The sequence below is a fragment of the Staurois parvus genome, unplaced genomic scaffold (assembly GCF_062004578.1).
Source record: "Staurois parvus isolate SC_StPar_1 unplaced genomic scaffold, SC_StPar_1.0 ptg000018l, whole genome shotgun sequence".
Lineage (NCBI taxonomy): Eukaryota > Metazoa > Chordata > Amphibia > Anura > Ranidae > Staurois > Staurois parvus.
The window spans coordinates 23,043,733-23,064,284 of NW_028317814.1; the positions used below are offsets into that span (position 1 = coordinate 23,043,733).

The following is a 20,552-nucleotide window of genomic DNA, read 5'->3' on the forward strand; positions in this document are numbered from 1 at the left end:
TGTCTTTAAAGCAGTTAGTGTGCCATTAGGTTTTGCATTGCTGTAGAGGAGGAAGTATTGGAAGGTTTAGTTCTGCTTTAATACTTTAAGTCACCTAGGCTTCTTTCACATAACGGGAACTGTTTGGATCACTTTTCAGAGAGTCGTAAAGCAATGGCTGACAGGCATTCAAGTTGGAGATAGTGTCACTTCCTGATTGCCTGCTTCTTTTTTTTTAACTTTTATTTCCAAGTTGGCAAGGGGCAGTTTTACATTGCGGGACAGCATGGCAACTGTGTGCTGAATGTTCAGCTTGCAGCTGCGGTGCCACTCAATTGAGCTCAATGGGTGAGTTTGGTAGGCAGTACTGCCTGTAAAACTCTGCACCTGAGTTAAAAATGCTGCAACCACGACATGTGTACAGCCCTGTCCAGCTGTATTGTTACAATTTAGGTGGGAGGTTCTGCCAGGGCAGTAAAACCGAGGCTCAGATGCCTATTTTTCCTGCCCCCTGGCCTTCTGCCTGAAAGGACCCTTACCTAAAAAAATAGATAAGGTCTTCTGACTTTTCTGATATACGTATTTGTTCCCATGAAAGTGACATAAAAAGTACTAAAACCAATGAATCACCAATCATTGGATCACAACTGCTGCAAAAGTGACTGCAGAGCTCAATCTCAGTCCCATGAAGACTGAAATTGAGCTCTGCAGTCACTTTTGCTGCAGTTGTTTTCTTATTCTGGGTTACAAACCTGCACAATGTCCTTTTGTCTCTTACAGTCAGTTGACCATGTCAACCACGCTTATGTTTATTAGACGACGTTTTCCCAGAAGCTGTATATGCCATCATAACCTTTGATACTGTACCTTGCGACACAGAATATAAATGGGCAACTTCAGTTACAGAGGCACCAGTTAAGCGGAACCAACAATTTAGTAATCAAGAGGTAAGCGAGCGCTTAAAACATAAACAGCAGCTGAACACCAAAGGTACCATATAAAACCTTCAAATAAATTATAAAAAGCAGGTCGCAGCGCTAAAATATCCACTTATAAAGTCTCGTAATATCTCACATAAATGAAATAGACATGCTTTATCCACAATATGTCATATAATCAGAAATATAATACTAAGTCCAGTGACAATGTGCAGATAAATTGCCACTAAGGAGTGACCAATAAAGTGAATAGTGCCAGACACATCAACCCAACACAGTTCACAATGAAGGTGCATAGGAGATCTCTGATGATCTTCAAAATCCAGTGATTAAATCCAACGATATGGTGATGTGAAAATACCGTGAAAAGGTTGCGCACTCACCAGATACGCAACCAAATTGCGCATATAGAGATGATAACCTCAGCACACTGGAAATCCTTATGTGGGTCGGGTCTGGTCTGGTACCCCTCACTGCCTGGTACACACTGGCACACTAGGAGAAGCTGCTCTGCAGATGTAGACAGCTCCCAAGGAGCCCCAAAAAACAGAGGAGGCCGAATAGTGTGATATCCTTTTACAGGAACCGTTTATTCCATATGTACAATACAAAACAATAGGGACAAAACCACTGACCATGTGTAGAGATGAAGATGGCTGCCAGGGCCCTCCTGGCGCCGGTGGCGTGACGTCACAGCACTGTAGTCCCTCCCTCCAAAAACGATGGCTGTCAGATTTATTCTCTGTACAGATCTATGGCTGTGCCACCGCTGTTGGCATATAACCGATCTTCTGAAAATAGAACCTATAGCATGGGAATAGAGCCACCGGCCAAACCTGGATGCATCCAGGGTCCTCCATGTTCCTACAGAGCTTTGGCTACATACAAACAGGCCGCAACTAATACCAGTGTTTAGCCACCTCTGAAGGCAGCACGCTATCTGCACCCTGTTGACTATATGAATGTAGCTTTAATTGTTGGTGCTATAGAAATGCCTGTAATAAATAAAGACTCTATTCAAAACTAAAAAAAAAAAAAAGTATGCCTTTATATGCAGTTTAATCTAATCTTGGCCCCTCTCGAAGAAGGTGCAATAACTGAACTCCAAGTTTAATGGTGCACGTTCTCGGAAAGTCAGGTATTCTAGTCATGCTGAGATGACTCCTGTCTGGAATGTCAAAGGTCAGTGTGGATAGCAGTCTGTCAGACAAAGCCTTGATGGTATTATTTGTCTCCCTGGGGAAGGTACATTGCCCCTGAGGTATTCCAACCCTGAGGCCCTTATTATACACCTGCAGAGCTACAGGAAATTCAGAGGATTACCAGTCATTGTCAGACAAAGGAGAACTAATTGGGAATTAGTTGACACTTTATTATCAGCACCTTCTTCTCACCTCCAGCTACAAGTACTCAGCAATCAGTGTGTAAATGATGGAGGCGCACACACAACAGCTCACATACCAGGAATCATGTGGATAAGGAGTTAACCTTTGACTCAGCAAGACAAGAGGGCTTTCCTGTCTAACACATCAGGACTTCCCGAGACCTACAGAGCAGATGGAGAAGCCGGCCAACTTTGTGGAATATAAATGAGTGCTCCCACCAGCACGGCTTGGATTTAAAATTCCGCACAGTCATTTTAGATATATTAAACTTCTATATTACTTCTGTTATTAAAATGTATGATGTTCCCATAGTCAACGGTATGGGGCATAAAAACAAATACTTCCTGTCATCGCAATTATCCAAGACGTGATCAGCACATCCACCTGAAATTAAAATCACTCTTTATTTCTAACATCTAAAACCATCGAGCCAGTAAAAACAAAAAAGATAACGCATTTCAGCCCAAAGATCTCTATCACATCATCAGACAGGCCTATAATGTTAAAGAAAAATTTTCTCCATAGCTTTCAGTGTGTAGGCTGCTAACACCAGTTGGTTGAAAAGAGAGGGAGAAGAACTTGCTAGGTCAATGGGGTGCTAAGTTTGGAATTCTGAGTCTTCTCCAGAAGACTCCTCCGGTAGAGCCCCCTGACCTAGTACTTGGTGGTTGGCTTTGGCTAGCTACAAGGAAAGAGGTCCACCAGACCTTTTGGCTAGGTGGACCATGTGGAAACCTCAGTCCCTGTCAGGAGTCTCGTGGCCCGGGGGGATCAGGGTAGAGATCCTACCCCTTCGGGGGGTGGACAAAGCACACCCCTAAATGCACTTTTTTGTTTTGGCGTTTTGCACTTGCACGTTTTTTGTTCACTTACGGGTTTTATGTTTTTTCGCACTTCCGCGGACTTAAGACAAAAATTCAGAGTCTCCTCCACAGCCCTACTTCTTGACACCAACCTGGCAGCATACATATGGTAGTATGCTGCCATGGATTGATGTCAGAAAAAGAAAATTACGGTAAGTGATACAATTTTCCATTTTGTGTTTTATAGTGAAGGTGCAGTATGACCTTCCTAAAACAGATGTGTTTCACTTCCAGCATGGATCCAAAAAACAAGTTTTTTTCCCCATATTTTAAGATAGTTCTGGAGCCATGCAAATGGTTGTCTGTTGGCCAACTATAAATCATTTCATTTATTGCACAGATACAGCCTAATATTATAGAGTCATTTATTCCAAACTGCATACAACTGTTTTTGACTTGTTGGCCATCATCAGTGAAGTGTATGGAAACAATGGCTTCTCTGTAGGAGTGCTTGGGGAACAACAAGAATGTATAACTGGCTTTCTCAACCTTTTCAACACAGAGGGACCCTTGAAATGACTTTTTACACTTGTGGTGATTGGAAGGATTACCCCCTTACAGACAGCTAAATAGATCGTTGCGAACTTATCTACGAGGCAAAATTTGTTCATTGCTCAAGGAACCCCTAGGAACTTCTGGAGGAATCCCTGAGTTCCATGGAACCCTGGTTGAGAAACCCTGACCTAAGAGGTTATGGTGAGAAGGGCTTTGCACTGGTTCAGTGGAGGGATTTCTGGTTCCTGTCTGGTTATACTTACACATTGTAAAAGGTAACAGCCACAGTCTTCTCTGGTGTTTCTGAAATGCAGCATCCTTAGTACTCCTTTAACCGCTTGCCATCCACCCATTGTGCTCAGGCGGTCAGACAGCTGTCTCTTATTGGCCATTTAAACAGCAACTCCTTTCTGCTGCTCGTGCATGCTGTCATTTTCCAAAAAATTGTAGCTAAAAAAATTAAACCTTCACAAAACAAATGATGCTTCATACCAAATACCCCAGACTGTCTACTTTACAAAAATGGGGGGTATTTGTACGTTCCTGGAATTTTAGGTTCTCAAGAAATGAGATAGGCAGTCAGTATATTAGGGATGATACATTTCAAATAAAATGTATATACCATGTCAGTTTTTTTTTTTTAAATTTAGCAGAATACATTTTGGCTTAAATTGATGAAGAAAGATTATTTATTTGCAAAGTTTTATAGCAGAAACTAAGGGGAAAAGTTTGTAAAAGAAACAAAAAAATCGTACTTAAATACCATCACAGAAAATTCTATCTGTCACAAAAAAATGATATACAATTCATTTGGATACAGTTTTGCATGACTGAGTAATTGTTTGTCAAAATATCAGTGATGAAAACTGAAAAATTGCCTGGACAGGAAGGTGGTTTAACATGCCACTCTTAGAGTGGGTAAGCTAGCCAAACAAGGCTTGATTTTCTCTTGTCTGACCCGCAGGCTGAATGAAAGAAAATCATTCCTCCATCCACACTGACAGCCTCAATACAATGGCAGTGCTGAACAGTGATTGCATTTGATAGGATGCAGTCGCTGATAATTTTCCACCATTTTTAAATCAACTTTTCTGCAATTGAGAGGTGCTTGCATTGCCACCCACTGCTCAAAATTTGAAAAGAATCAGGAAAAAGTTGGGCTGTGTATGTCCAGCTTTGGGGCTTGTTCACACTGGTGTTGGGTATCAGAGCACAAAATTTATCAGGTGTTGACATGCAGTTGGGATGCATTCAACACTTCACAACCAAAGCAAATTGATACTGGCAGCATAGTAGCTAAATGGTTAGCACTTCTGTCTGGCAGTATTAGGGTCGTTGGTTCAAATACCAACCATAGCACCACCTGCCTGGAGTTTGCATGTTCTCCCTGTGCCTGTGTGGGTTTTTCTTCCACACTCCAAAGACATGCTTATAGGTTAATTGGCTCCTGTCTAAATTGTCCCTAGTATGTGTATGTATGAATGTAAGTTAGGGACCTTAGATTGTACACTCTTTGAGGATTAGGGACTGATGTGGATGTATAATATATATGTAAAGTGCTGCATAAATTGACAATGCTATATAAGTACCTGAAATAAATAAGTAAAATAATTACATCAGCAATGGACTGTGTGTGTTTACTTCTATTACACAGCACACATGTAATTGGGATTCCCCCGCCTCCTAGTCTGTCTTTTTGAAGCAGGCAACCAGTGATTACAGTGGATATTAAAGAAAATTAAAGTATATGTCTAGACAAAACACAACGTTCAGTACATTATTATTATACAGTATTTATATAGCGCCAATAGTTCGCTCAGCGCTGTACATTACAATGGGAGACGAGACAGTACAATGACAATACAGTGTGATACACGAGGGGTTCGAGGGCCCTGCTCCTTGGAGCTTGCAATCTAGGAGGGAGGGGATAGTGGTACGGGAGGAAAAGCTGTGGGGGATGGGGTGGTGGGAAGAGAGGAGGAGATCGGCAGTTAGCAGGGGGCGGGGTAGGCTTCCCTGAAGAGGTGGGTTTTCAGGGTGCGCCTAAAGGAGAGGAGAGTAGGTAATAGTCTGATGGATTGGGGTAGGGAGTTCAGAGGATGGGTGATGCCCTGGAGAAGTCCTGGAGGCGGGCATGGGAAAAGGAGACCAGAGAGCTAGAGAGAAGGAGGTCTTTTGAGAAGCGGAGAGTGCCTTTTGGGTGGTATTTGGATATTAGGTCGGAGATGTAGTTTGGGGCGATTACATCTCTGCAATACATTCTCCCATGGTTTACCTCATTAAAATACTGCAAGCAAAGAAAAATACCTGTTAAGCTGGGCATACACTACTAGATTTTTGAACCAACATTTGTACGAAAATTCTAAGTACATTTGATGACTTGTCAAATGTCATTTGAAAGTTCATCAAAATCTTGATTGCTTTTAACATTCAATTTTGGAATTATTTTCCCAAAGGAAAACCACATACATCATGCAAAAATTGTTCGAGAAAAGTTTGAAATTTCTCATCACTGCAATCGAAAACGAATGTCGATTTGACCCCAATAACGATTAGAAAATCGAGCAAACGCTCTTAAAATTAAACATTTTGAAAAAATTCTACCAGTGTATGGCCAGCTTTAAACTGTTCTATTACTGCCTGCAGGCCTTGCTGACTGTCTGAAAGCTCGTCCAGAGTTATTGGGCCCCAACATTTAGCTGGCTGAAAATCAGGACTAAAGACTGCCCCTTAATAGCTGCTACCCAGAGACCTTTTGCCCTTTTTACTTAATTGAAAAGTTACCTCGCTGTCAGGGGCAGACTGACAACTCATGGGGCCCCCAGGCAATAGGGGATCATGGGGCCCCTGTGTCCTTGCCCACACTCAAACCACACTCAAAAAAGCCTATAAAAGGTGCCAGGGGCATTTCATGGGGCCCCCTACTGACCCCGGGCCCTCGGGCAGTGCCCAAGTGCTCAAATGGTCAGTCCGCCCCTGGTCGCTGTACCTTACCCCAGCCAATCCCATAGAGTGCACTCTAATCCAGTTGTGGTATTGCCACCTACACTCCAGTTGACATTTATTTGCACGGTTGAATTCTCTGATTCCCGTACTGATCCCAGTTTAGTGGTTTGATTCATGGCCAAAGTTCAATGATCAGCTCAGGGGTGGACTGACCATTTGGAAACTCGGGCACTGCCCGAGGGCCCGGGGTCAGTAGGGGGCCCCATTAGATGCCCCTGGTACCTTTTTCATAGGCTTTTTTGAGTTTAGGCAAGGACACAGGGGCCCCATGATCCCCTATTGCCCGGGGGCCCCATGAGTTGTCAGTCCACCCCTGGATCAGATTCATAGAGGGAAGATCTCTCTAACAGCACCCCAGATAGCAGTAAAGACCCAACAGGGGCTCTAATCTTTCCCAAAGCTATCTAAAATTAGAGCAAAAGTTCTGGGTGCCCAAAGTGTCACTAAAAATAATCCATGCATATCCACTACTTAATGGCCATGCCCTGTGATCTATTTTTCATTGAACTGTTTCTCACAGTGTTTTTTGCCTCCTTGTAAAGGCCTCTATGAGCTCCCAAACCTCTCAATTTTCCCATCACTTCCCTCTGTTTGGAACAGGGGCGGACTGACCATTTGGAAACTCGGGCACTGCCCGAGGGCCCTGGGTCAGTACGGGGCCCCATGAGATGCCCCTGTTACATTTTTCATAGGCTTTTTTGAGTTTGGGCAAGGACACAGGGGCCCCATGATCCCCTATTGCCCGGGGGCCCCATGAGTTGTCAGTCCACCCCTGGATCAGATTCATAGAGGGAAGATCTCTCTAACAGCACCCCAGATAGCAGTAAAGACCCAACAGGGGCTCTAATCTTTCCCAAAGCTATCTAAAATTAGAGCAAAAGTTCTGGGTGCCCAAAGTGTCACTAAAAATAATCCATGCATATCCACTACTTAATGGCCATGCCCTGTGATCTATTTTTCATTGAACTGTTTCTCACAGTGTTTTTTGCCTCCTTGTAAAGGCCTCTATGAGCTCCCAAACCTCTCAATTTTCCCATCACTTCCCTCTGTTTGGAACAGGGGCGGACTGACCATTTGGAAACTCAGGCACTGCCCGAGGGCCCTGGGTCAGTACGGGGCCCCATGAGATGCCCCTGTTACATTTTTCATAGGCTTTTTTGAGTTTGGGCAAGGACACAGGGGCCCCATGATCCCCTATTGCCCGGGGGCCCCATGAGTTGTCAGTCCGCCCCTGGTTTGGAATGAGCAGTAAACCTTAGTTGCAGTCATGTGCACTGCTCTATGCATCCCATAGTCTATAGTCCATCTGGGGTGCAAGCAAGAGAGGGCGTCTAGGTTCCTAAATACAGAGGGACCATGGAGAACGAACGTAGCTACCCTTTAACAGGCCGTTAGATTACAGCAGGAAAAAAAAGGATTTAAGGCTTCCTGCCCCTGGGTGTTTGCCCGGTTCTTCTGGCAGCCTCATCAGAACACATCTGTGCAGCCTATCAGTGCCCATCAGTGCAGCCTCATCAGAGCACATCAGTGCTGCCCATCAGTGCAGCCTCATCAGAGCACATCAGTGCAGCCTATCAGAGCGCATCAGTGAAAAAGAAAAAATATTTATTTGCAAAATTTAAAACAGAAACTAAGAAAAACTAAATTTTTGGTCTTTTTTCATTTGTTTAGCAAAAAAATTAAGTATCGCCAAAAGAAAGCTCTGTCTCGAAAAATGTTTTAACAATTCATACGGGTACAGTGTTGTATGACCGGGCAAATGTCATTCAAAGTGCGACAGCACTGAAAACTGGCCTGGGCAGGAAGGGGGTGAAAGTGCCCGGTATTGAAGTGGTTAGCAGCTGGCTAATAAGACACCAATCTTTTAAACACCCGTGTAATTATTGTACAATTAGAACGAGAGAGCAAGTTTGTAAAATTATCTAATAATTAACTAAGAGGGTAGCAGGGGAGATGACATTGTACAAGTGCAGACCAATCAGATAGGCTGTGAATGGGCGAAGAATGGGAATGTGTAGGAATCCCAACCATGGCACCTCCTGCCTGGAGTTTGCATGTTCTCCCTGTGCCTGTGTGGCTTTCCTCCGGGTATTCCGGTTTCCTCCCAGACTCCAAAGACATGCTGGTAGGTTAATTGGATCCTGTCTAAATTGGCCCTAGTATATGAATGTGAGTTAGGGACCTTAGACTGTACACCCCTTGAGTGTTAGGGACTGATGTGAATGTACAATATATATGTAAAGCGCTGCGTAAATTGACGGCGCTATAAAAGTACCATATATCTATAAAATAAATAGTATCTCCATACAATGGGAAGGAAGGGTGATGAATGCTGGTAAGCACTGGGCTAGTGAAAAGGAATGTCAGGCAAACCTTGAGCGGAGAAGTGAGGTTCAGGCAGTAGGGCACTCCTCCTCTTCCTTTTTTCAACTTTCCCTCCTTCCTCCAGCCGTTTAGCACCAAAATTTTGCTCAGCAGTTCTTCAGTCCCGGCCGCCCCCTGGCTCTTTGGTGCCGATTTGCCCCTCTCACCGAAGAAAGGGGCCCAGGGACGCGTTGGATCCTTCAGCCTGCTCCTATGGAGAAACCAGTGAGGGTTGGGGAGAGCTGGGTGCATGCTTTCCTCACTCTGCCTGTTGTACTTTTACAATCTGGTTGCTTGGCAATAGACTAAAGGCAAACTCCACAACAGAGAGAGAGAAAAGCACACGGCCAAATGCTAATCAATGCAAAGAAAAGTTTACTTTCACCTTCCCCCCCCCCTCCTTACCAGAGCCATCATACAACTTCCTGCCATGTCCTACAATTACAAGAAGAATCAGTGGAGCATGATATACACAGCCGGGTTTGGGTTTGTTTTACCTAGACGGGGACAGATTAGCGGCTCTTCTCTTTATGGCATGTTATTATTTCAGAACTTTAACTGATTATAATTTCTTCTCACACAGACATCAGTGTCCTCAGCCTGAGGCGCCTGTCACTCAAGAGATATGGAGAGGGATAGCAGTGTGCTCCTACTACTCATTGTCCCCTAGCCTGGGGCCACCTTCTCTAAAGAACAATAGAAACACACCAACCTTTCATGTTTATGGCCATAGGTAGAAGATTCCATGTGAAATCCTAGAATTATTATTATACGGGATATTTTCCCCCAAACCCGTAGTGTGGTACGCAACAACACAAATGAACAAAAAAATTAATGTGAGCACACAAAAAAAGTAAAATTAGTGTGTCGTATGGTCCATTCCCAAGGTGGAAGGACCCCTCTCTGAACCTCCTTGGGGAGCAAGACTCCAGACAGGGTTAGCCCTTTGAGGACCAAGGGACGTATTTGTCCCATGTTTTTAATTGCGTGTATCATCTGATTAAGAACTTAAAACTCTTTTTTTTTTTGGTTTGAGTCAAAATATTAGTTCTTATCAACAAACAACAAATGGATCTAGTTTTTTGCCAATTATTTCATGAAATGGCTTAGTTACAGCAACTGAAGTGTACGAACTTTAAAAACAAAAAAATTGATTCTTTTGGCGTTCCAAAATCTTACGGTCCTCAAAGGGTTAAGGCACACTCAGGTCCGCCTAGGTCATGACCGCCAAAAGAGAAGCGTTGGCAGACCCAGGGGCACACTGACAACTCATTGGGCCCCCAGGCAATAGGGGATCATTGGGCCCCTGTGTCCTTGCCCAAACTCAAAAAAGCCTATGAAAAAGGTACCAGGGGCATCTCATGGGGCCCCCTACTGACCCTGGGCCCTCGGGCAGTGTCCTAGTTTCCAAATGGTCAGTCCGCCCCTGGACAGACCCCTCTCCTCATAATCAGCTGATGAAGGAACCCAATGGCCACACGTCCTCCCCATAGACTTCAAGCGTAGACCCGATAACCCACACCATACCTTCCTGGGTGAAAATAAACACAGCATATAAATGCAGGGGACACACATCAAGAAAAAATAAATAAGAGGAAATAAAAAAGAGTGCCAGCGCAGGTGCAATGTGCAGGCCGTTATGATACAAGATTTATAAGAGAGCTAACAGTTTGCGCAGTGCTTTTCAAAATGGAGGGAGACAGTAAATTACAATACAGTTTAATAGAAGAGGGATCTGAGGGCCCTGCTCTTTAGAGCTTACAATCTAAAAGGAACAGTCAAGTGATACAAAAGGTAATAGTAACAGGAAAGAAACTAGTCACTTAATTAAATATAATAAGTGAAATAAAGCTTGCCATACGCAGTTAGATTTTCATTCAAACGTTTCTACAGAAAATCTGAAAAAAAAAACGTTCAACAGGAAATCCTTTCTTGCCATCATTGAGTTTATTTATTTCAGGTACTTATATAGCGCTGTCTATTTACACAGTGCTTTACACATATATTGAACATTCACATCAGTCCCTAATCCTCAAGGGGCGTACAATCTAAGGTCCCTAACTTATATTCATACATACACATATTAGGTCCAATGTAGACAGGATCCAATTAACCTACCAGCATGTCTTTGGAGTGTGAGAGGAAACCAGAGCACCTGGAGAAAACCCACACAAGCACAGGGAGAACATACAAACTCCATGCAGGAGGCACCATAGTCAGGAATCAAACCAACAACCCATTTACTGCAAGGCAGATGTGCTAACCACTAAGCCACTGTGCTGCCCAAGTTGACTAATTTAACTTGAAAGCACTTGATATTTCATCCAGACCTGCTATTTTAATGGAATCCCAGATGTAGGATCCATTCACACCATATGCATTGCCACCTTTTTTTCCATTCATGCCAAAGCAAGTGTGGTAAGTCATGGGGCATTGGTATAATTGGACGTAGGTTTACAAGTATTTCTATGTACACCTATATATTTGCAATCCTACTTCCAATTATACCAATACCCCATACCTTACTACAGCAAGGACCTGTAAATACTATAAATAATAAGGTATGTAAATGGGAATAGTTCACAGTGGCGCATTTTATTTATTTATAAGCACTTTACATAAATATATATTGTACATTTGCATCAGTCCCTAACCCTCAAGGGGTGTACAATCTAAGGTCCCTAACTCACATTCATACATACACATACTAGGGACAATTTTAGAGAGGAGCCAATTAACCTACCAGTGTATCTTTGGAGTGTGGGAGGAAACTGGAGTACCTGGAGGAAACCCACACAGGCACAGGGAGAACATGCAAACTCCAGGCAGGAGGTGCCGTGGCTGAGACTCAAACCAACGACCCTAGTGCTGCGAGGTGGTAGGGCTAACCATTTAGCCACTGTCCTGTCCATGTGATGATATGCACTGGTCTGCAGTGGAAATTAGTAGAACAAGCCCTATTTTTGTCAGTGTAACATGATGCAGCATGCAGTAACGCGTGCCAGTGCAGTGCAACATGGATCAACGCAAAGGAGAATCAGCAGACCAAAACAAGTTTACCATACACCTTGCATGTTCTAGGACATAAGGATAAAAGTGAATGTTAACCAATTCAGTACCGGGCAATTTTACACCTTCCTGCCCAGGCCAGTTTTCAGGTTTCAGCGCTCTCACACTTTGAATGACAATTGCGCGGTCATACAACATTGTACCCAAACTAACATTTTATCATTTTCTTCACACAACTAGAGCTTTCTTTTGGTGGTATTTAATCACCGCTGGGGTTTTTATTTTTTGCTAAATTAAGAAAAAAAGACTAAAAATTTTGAAAAAAAAAACACGTTTTTCTTTGTTTCTGTTATAAAAGTTTACAAATAAATAATTGTTCTTCATAAATTTAGGCCGAGATGTATTCTGCTACATGTCTTTGGTGAAAATAACCCAAATTAGGATGTATTATTTTGTTTGTAGGAAAGTTATAGAGTTCACAAACTATGGTATAGATCTGAATATTGATCAATCCTGAAGTACTGACAGCCAATCTAATTTCTTAAGGTCCAAGAATGTCAGAACAGTACAGATACCCCCCAAATGACCCCTTTTTGTAAAGTAGACAGTCCGACGTACATGAAGAGGCATGGCGAGTTTTTTGAAGTTGTATTTTTTTTTGTCATAAATTTTTGGAAAATTAAAAAATTAAAAAAATTATTTTCACTATTTTGTTTTTTACATACTGCACCAGTGCAGTACAGCATCATCATATAACTGGCATGGCGGTGAACAGGGGCACTGACTGGTGACAGTATGAAAAAAAAAAATATATATATATATATATATATATATTTTTTTTTTAAGAATTTTTTTTCATATATTACTATTACCAAAGTAGTACAATGTTACCATAGTAACATTGTACTACTTTGGGGAAGTGATCAGTATTTTTTGTTTTTTTACACAATTTGCTTATAGCAAAGAATTACTTTGCTATAAGCAAGCATTTACCGGAATGAAATCGATTCATTCAGGTTTTTTTTAGTTTTTGTTTTTTTGTGCTTAGCTGTGATTTGGCCACAGCTAATCACATGACATGTGCATGTGATTAGCTGTGACCATTCACAGCTAGACACTAGTATACAATGGATGGCATGAAAGGAAGCCATCCATTGTATACAACTGTCATGTGACCTGCTGTGATTGGTCACATCAGGTCACATGGTACCGGCAACAGGGCCGGAACTCAGATCTGTCATCGGCCGTGTCCGAGGTATATGGCCGGTGACAGATCGCGCCGCTGCACGGCTCTGCAACCGCGCAAACTGCGCATGTGCGGGAGGACGCCAAATGGCGTACACCCCGGAAAGGTAATGCATTTTTGTGGCCGCCAAACGGCTATAGGCCGGGCGGCAAATGGTTAAACACAGTGTTGTGTTGTGCACTGCGCCACAATGCAGCATGTCGTAGCACATCAATGCATGTGTATTTAGCTGCACGCAACACACACAATACCATGCTGCTGGCTGAAAAAAAATGATTCTTGTATGGCCTGCCTATCACTGTACACTCCTTCCCCTACTTACCTCTGTGGGTGCTGAGCTGTCAATGCACACACAACATGTATTGCAATCTGGTAATTTGAAATCCCCGCTCTTCTCTTTCTTCTCCATGCAAGGTTTCCAGGAAGGATCTTATCAATGCTCTCTGCGCCAGTGCTGACCAGTCAGAATTGCTCTGATCCATCCTAGATGCACTGCACAGAGAATAGGGAGAAGAGCGGGGATTTTAAATCTCCAGACTGCTACACAGGCTCAGTACCCATGGAGCTAAGTACAGCAGGGATGGAGGAGAGTGATTGATGGAGGCTGTTGAGGGAATAATGGTGTAACTGCATCCAGGGGCGGACTGACAACTCATGGGGCCCCCGGGCAATAGGGGATCATGGGGATCCTTTGTCCTTGCCCACACTCAAAGCACACCCAAAAAAGCCTATAAAAAAGTACCAGGATCATTTCATAGGGCCCCCTACTGACCCTGGGCCCTCATGCAGTGCCCGAGTGCTCCAATGGTCAGTCCACCCCTGACTGCATCATTTTTTCTGAAAAGGCAAACCAACACTTTAGGGACATGGGAGTTAAATGCAACAGCAACTGAGAGATACTGTACATTTTGTTTTGTAAATATACTTGGAAGTTTTGGGTGTTCTCATCCACCTTTGAGTGTTCCAGCTCCACCTGTTGCTTTCTTCTTTATGGGGAAGGACCAGGGTGGATAAAAATCAATGATTTTTTTAACAAAACCAAGAAAATCGGAATTTTTTTATTTAAATCGGATTGTTTTTATTTAAATCAGATTTTTTTTATTTAAATTGGATTTTTTTGAATAAAATGCTTTTTGAGGAAAATATATTACCATCCAAAGGTTATTCCATCATGAAATAAAGATTAGTTTTTTAATTATGTAGAATAAGGCTGTATATGTTTAATTTTTTTGGTAAATAAATTCCATTAATCCATTCACAATGTCATGCTTTTCCAGAGGTTTTTGTAAGATTATTGGGCAGTTTCTCTGCCTACAAGATATTATCACAGATGCTTGGTTTACTTTTGCAGTTCTCAAAACTGAATTTGACTCAGCGGAGATCACATGCCTCTTCTTTACAGCAAAAATGTTATAACATGAACAGAGTTAAGAAAAAGACCTTCATCCTAACTTCTACAAACCTATGAATACAGAATCAACCCCTTCAGTGCTAAGTTTCAAGAAGTTCAGTGAATAGAATAGAAACAATATTTTTCTGATTGTTTGGAGTGGAATAGATCTGCACAAGAAGAAAGTGAAACTCAGTGTGAGGAGGAAGGGGCTGACAGTCTAAGTTTCTTAAAATATATATATTTTGTTTAGCCAAATTAGTTAACAAACATGGATGTTTAAGCAAATCACATATGATGGAATGTGATTGTTTCAGTTGAATAAATCTATTTAAATTGTTATTATTAAGGTAATGATTATTTTTCTCCTTCCTAAGTACAACAGAAAAGTTGTCCAAATATGAATGATTAACCTATTAAACTGGGGATAAAAAAACTAATATGAAAAGTTGTAATTCTAAAAATCTTCATCTACTTGCATATTAAAGTTATACCAGCAAGAATTAGTCTTTATGTAGAAAACTAGGATTTAAATCAAGCCTTACTGACTAGTGATTTAAATCGTGATTTAAATCAGTTTTATTTAAATCAAATACACCCTGGGAAGGACCCTTTATTATGGGCACAGCAGTTGTGCAAGCCTAGGAACTCAAGGATACAGAGCCCATTAGCAGGGTCCATGAGAGATGTAAGAATTTGTGAGGTAGATGCTCTCCAGCATCTTCCAAAAATTTCCATCAGTTACGGGTTGACTGACTCTGGTGCCCATGCTTACAGGTATGTGATTTTTATTAATATAACTAGCAGTCAGACCAAGAATCATCCAACAGACTGTAACTACAGTTACCTCTTTTACACAGAACCCACACATGCATTGACAGACGTGACCCCAAAGTAATTTGTACTGCAGGTAGCTGCCACCAGGAACAATAATATTGCACAAGCATCAAAAACAAGTGTGCGTTATGTACAGTGCCAGGACAACTGGTAGGCTGAAGAGGTGGCCACCTTGGGCATGGGGGGAGCTGTAAGGGCAGGACATGCAACCTACACTGCTAAAGTAGTTTACAGCTCATGAAGGTGGGATGGGGAGGGGGAGTCAAACTTTGGCCTTTTGCCTTGGGTGTGAAATGACCTTGTTTCGACACAGATAATATAAATACATCACTCCAAATGATAAATATAGAAAAACACATATAGCAATAACAGCATGCAAGAGCACAGAGCCATGTTCAATTGAGTTTCCAATATCGAGAAATAAGGAGTTGATACAAGATATAAGGGATATGCTCTCTGAGTGCTGAAAGTAGCGTGTGAACAGTAAAGGAAGTATTTCAGAATAAAGAGGTTAATTTAAAGTGCGTTTGAAGGTCTGGAGGGTGCTAAAAAGTACTTGTAAGAGAATTCCAGAGAAGAGACACATGTGAGAAGAGATGAAGGCAAGAGTGTGGAGAAGATGTGATAAGAACACTGGAGGGGAGAAGGTCATGTACAGAGTGGAAGCTGCAATTTGGGTAGTATCTGCAAATGATCAGGGAAATGGAATAGATAAGCCAAGAAGAAGGCAGCTTGTAGGTTGACTTTGAACTGTATTCTTTGTATAACTGGCAGCCATTGGAGCAAATGACAAGAGAAAAAGCACTTTAAAACTGAGTGGAGGTAAAGGAGTTAAGCAGCAGAGTAGGAGGACCAGAGGAGTGCCAGTTTCTTCACTACTAGGCCTCAGAGATGCCTAGAACAATGGTGACACAGGGAAAGGATGAAGATATTTACTAACATTTTATTTGTGGGGTGCTTTTTGTTCTAGGCCACAAAGAAGGCTGGAGGTGGAGGAGTTCAGTAGCAGAGTGACATTGAAACAAATGGTTTAAGTTTCTCAAGGGTAGGCCACAGAAAATGCTGGAGGTGGAGGAGTTGATTAGCATTATAGGATGTATCAGAATGGTGGCAGTTTCTAAATGGTAGGTCACAGAAGAGGCTGGAGATGGAGGAACTGAGTAGCAGAGTAGGTTTGATTGGAATGGCAGCAGTTTTTAATTGGTAGGCCACAAATAAGATTGGAGGTGGAGGAGTTGTGTAGTAGCGTAGGACTGATCAGAGTGGTGGCCATTTCTAAATGGTAGAGAAGGTTGGAGGTGGAGGTGTTGAGTACCGGAGTAGGATTGATTTCAAAATGGTAGACCATAGGGAAGACTGGAGGTGGAGGAGTTGAGCAGAAGGGTAGATGCATTGGAGGGATGTGAGTTTTCACTAGTAGATCATAGAGATGGCTTTTATAATGATAAATCAGGGTATGCGCTAGTATTTTAACTTCAAATAGGGTCATATACAGAAAATATTACATTGGAGACAACAACTAGCAGTAAGTTTAGGAAGGTTACGAGACAGCAGAATCTATTAAAACTACAGAAAAAAAAACTGCAGTGCTGGAGTTATTGAAGATTCATTTTTGATCTGCTAGAAACCAGGTCAGTCAAGACCTACAGGATAATAATTAAAGGAGTTGAGAATCTCCCCACAATAAATTGACTCACTTTTCACTTCAATTGTCCAATCCCTGTTTACTTAATTGATGTGAACATGATTGAGTATCCAGAATGAACAGAAATTTGCTTTACACATAATTGGATTACTGAAGTCAATATATACACAATTTATTATGGGAAGATTCTCAGTTCCTGGAAAATCAGCCAAAATTAGTTCACCATTATAACATATCTCCAATGACGTAAAATAGTCTCCGTCAGCGCAGGCATTCCTCAGCAGAGATCTTGGTGGTTACCATGGAAATTCCAATAAAGGGTATGAGAATGCTTAGAAGCAGCAGAAGTCAAAGTGGCAGAGGACAGTGAACACCTCCTTCTGATGTCCCTGGTCTCATCACCATTGTTAGAAATCCATCCAGCCCCAGACCCATATTTTCCTTCTTTAATCGGGAGTGCATGGCCCATGGTGACACCATCAAAAACAGTTTGATAAAGATGCCAGCCAATAAATCTCACAGTTTTAATTAGGTCAAATTGCAGAAGCCTTATACAAATGCAGAGTCAATTATAAATAAAACCGACATTTTGGGGCCATGAAAGACCTATTCATCATGAGAAAAGGTATTTGTTATTGCCTTCTGCATTTTGCCTTATTAAAGACTGTGAGGTCTTTATCGAATAATCTCATCATCAAACCACCTGAAAGATGCAGCTGAACTGATTTACTAAAGGAGTTGAGAATTTTCACACTGCCTATGGCTCAGGAAAGCGATAACCCTGGTGTGGTGCTATCCCTGGATGCCAAAAAGGCGTTCGATTCGGTCGAATGGGAATATCTATGGGAGACCCTGAGAAATTTCGGATTTGGCCCTAATTTCATTTCATGAGTCAGATGCCTGTACAGTACGCTGTTTGTGAGAGTACGTACTAACAATATTCTTTCTCCCCCTTTTACACTCCATAGGGGCACTCGACAGGGTTGCCCGCTTTCGTCAGGCCTGTTTGCCCTGGCGATTGTGCACTTTCCTTGCCTGATCCGTTCTTCCAAAACCTTGCATAGGCTACCAGTGGGCAACTGGGAGGATAGAGTTTCCCTGTATGCAGATGACACTCTTATATCTGAAGAACTGCAATTCATTTCTTAGAGCGGCACTGGACCTTATCAATTGCTTCAGCAGTTACTCCGGGATATGCATAAATTGGGAGAAGTCAATATTATTTCCTCTTGTGCCGGGACCTTTGCCTGACATTTAATTTGCCCCTATTAGATCGGTTTCCAAATTTAAATACTTGGGTGTAATGGTGCAGCGCAACCTGATAAAATATCTTTCAGACAATCTTCACCCTCTCCTACAACATTTACAGACTAAATGTAATGTTTGGTCTTCCCTTTCTATTAGCACCATAGGCTAACTAAATCTTTTTAAAATGATATTCCTTCATAAGTTTATTTACTTTTTTGGACATACGCCTGTACAAATCCCGCAGTCCTTTTTCCGTCATGTGGATGGTATTGTCTCTGTGTTTCTCTGGGCTGGGAGGGCCCATAGACTTTCCCGATCTACCTTGCACTTACCTATTAATCGGGGCGGCCTGGCACTACCTAGGCTGCTTTTATATTTTTGGGAGGCAGTTCTGGTCACGGTGCGCTAGTGGCTCTCCTGGCCTAGGGATAATGCAGCGGTAATCCTTGAGGCGGAAGTATTGAGCTCTTATGCAGAACTTCGTAACTTGGTTCATAAAGGACCAAAGTCCAACCCGGCCACCAATACTCCCATGCTAATGACCCTGAAGGTGTGAAGACAGGCTAGGAATCAGTACAATGTAAATAACACCTACTCCCCTCACACCCAGCTCTGGGGAAATCTTACACTCCCCCATCTGCACACGATACCGGATCCTGTGGTGTGGGCTCAGTATGGAATCAAAATGTTGAGCCATATTATGCCTTGTGGTGTCCTGTTCTCCTTCGATGAACTCAAACACAACCATGGCTTGCCTAACCAGATGTTTTTCCAGTTTCTACCATTGCAACATGCTTTGGCCTCCCAATTTCCAATCTCCCTCTGACATACAGACTGACCCTCTAGAAACTTGTTGTTAACGGAGGACTTGCCTAAACCTTTATCCTCTCTCCATTCCTTGTTGCTACCCTATCTACTCCTAGAACGCAGTCGCTTTACAGTAAATGGCACGCAGACCATCCATCCCTGTCGGAGGATGATTGGGAGGATTGTCTTTTACAATGCCTCCCTACCGTGATCTCAGCCAGGGACTGATGTATACAGCTAAAATTTATCCATAGAGTATATTACACCCCGGCGACTGGCTGTGATATATCCTGGTAGATCGTCAACATGTCCTAGTTGCGATATGGCGGAAGGCACGTTTCACCACATGTTTTGGGAATGTTCGAAATGATGTCCCTTTTTGGACTGGGGTATTAGATACTATTAACACTGTGGGTAAACAGTCCAGTCCCAAGGATCCACTGATTATGATGTTAGGCCTCATTAACCTCATGGAAGCATCTAAGCATAACAAACTGTTTGTCTTTTAATCTCTCTATTACGCTAGAAGAGAAATTTTGTTGAGATGGAAGCTGTCTTCCCTGCCCACAGTTTCGGGTTGGAAGTCGGCAATCAGTGGTGCACTTCCCTTGTATAAACTTACATATATGAGTCACAACCATCCAACTAAATTTGATAGAATATGGGCTGGGTGGGTAGAGGCACAGGGCCTTATGGTATAATAATTGGTGTAATCATTGGTATTTCCACTTGAGGTTGTGACAAGTTTGTATTATTTGTCTGACTTGCTACTATTTGTGTTATCTACCTTTCTTCTACACCCTTTTTCTCCCCCCCTTCCTTCCCCTTCTTGCCCTTTCCGCTCTTTTTTCTTTCTGCTCCAGCTCACGCACTGTGATTTTCTCCTCAACTCTTTTCTCTTGTGGGTTGTTACCATCTGTACCATAATATGTATGCAATTCTGACTCTGCTCAGGACAACAGGTTGATTCTGTAAGATTTTCAGAATTGGAAGTTTGTATGTACTGCTTATCTACTGTATGCCACGAGCTTGACTGTTCTCATGTACCTTGGATTGTTTCTACTTTTGTATGATTTTAACCACTTCCCGACCAGCTGTTGTATATAAACGGCCGGACGGTGGCACTGCAGGGTCGGGTGGCCGTTTATAAACCCGCACCCTGCTTGTGCGCGCTCCCCGGGAGTGCGCAGCACCGCGATCCGGTGCGCGCTGTGTCCTCCAGACACAGTGAAACACCGATCGTCGGACAGGACCTCTGTACAAGGTCCCGATCATGTGATCACTGAATGGCCAATCAGTGATCACATGCAGAGTTGTAAGCAAGATGTCACTTCTGATGT

At 42.6% G+C, this 20,552-nt stretch overlaps 1 protein-coding gene across 2 annotated transcripts in view; it reads right to left on the reverse strand.

Annotated features, from left to right (window-relative positions):
• The window catches only part of LOC149473188 (ankyrin repeat and fibronectin type-III domain-containing protein 1-like), a 455,911-nt gene that overhangs the window by 264,322 nt on the left and 171,037 nt on the right, over positions 1 to 20,552 (reverse strand). Inside the window, exon 1 of one of the 2 annotated variants that reach the window (XM_089683059.1) lies at positions 9,040 to 9,172. The exons of the other annotated variant lie outside the window; for it this stretch is intronic. The gene's annotated coding sequence lies outside the window, so the exon portion shown is untranslated. Of the gene's footprint in view, positions 1 to 9,039; positions 9,173 to 20,552 lie in introns of those variants that run through there. 2 annotated transcript variants of the gene reach the window in all.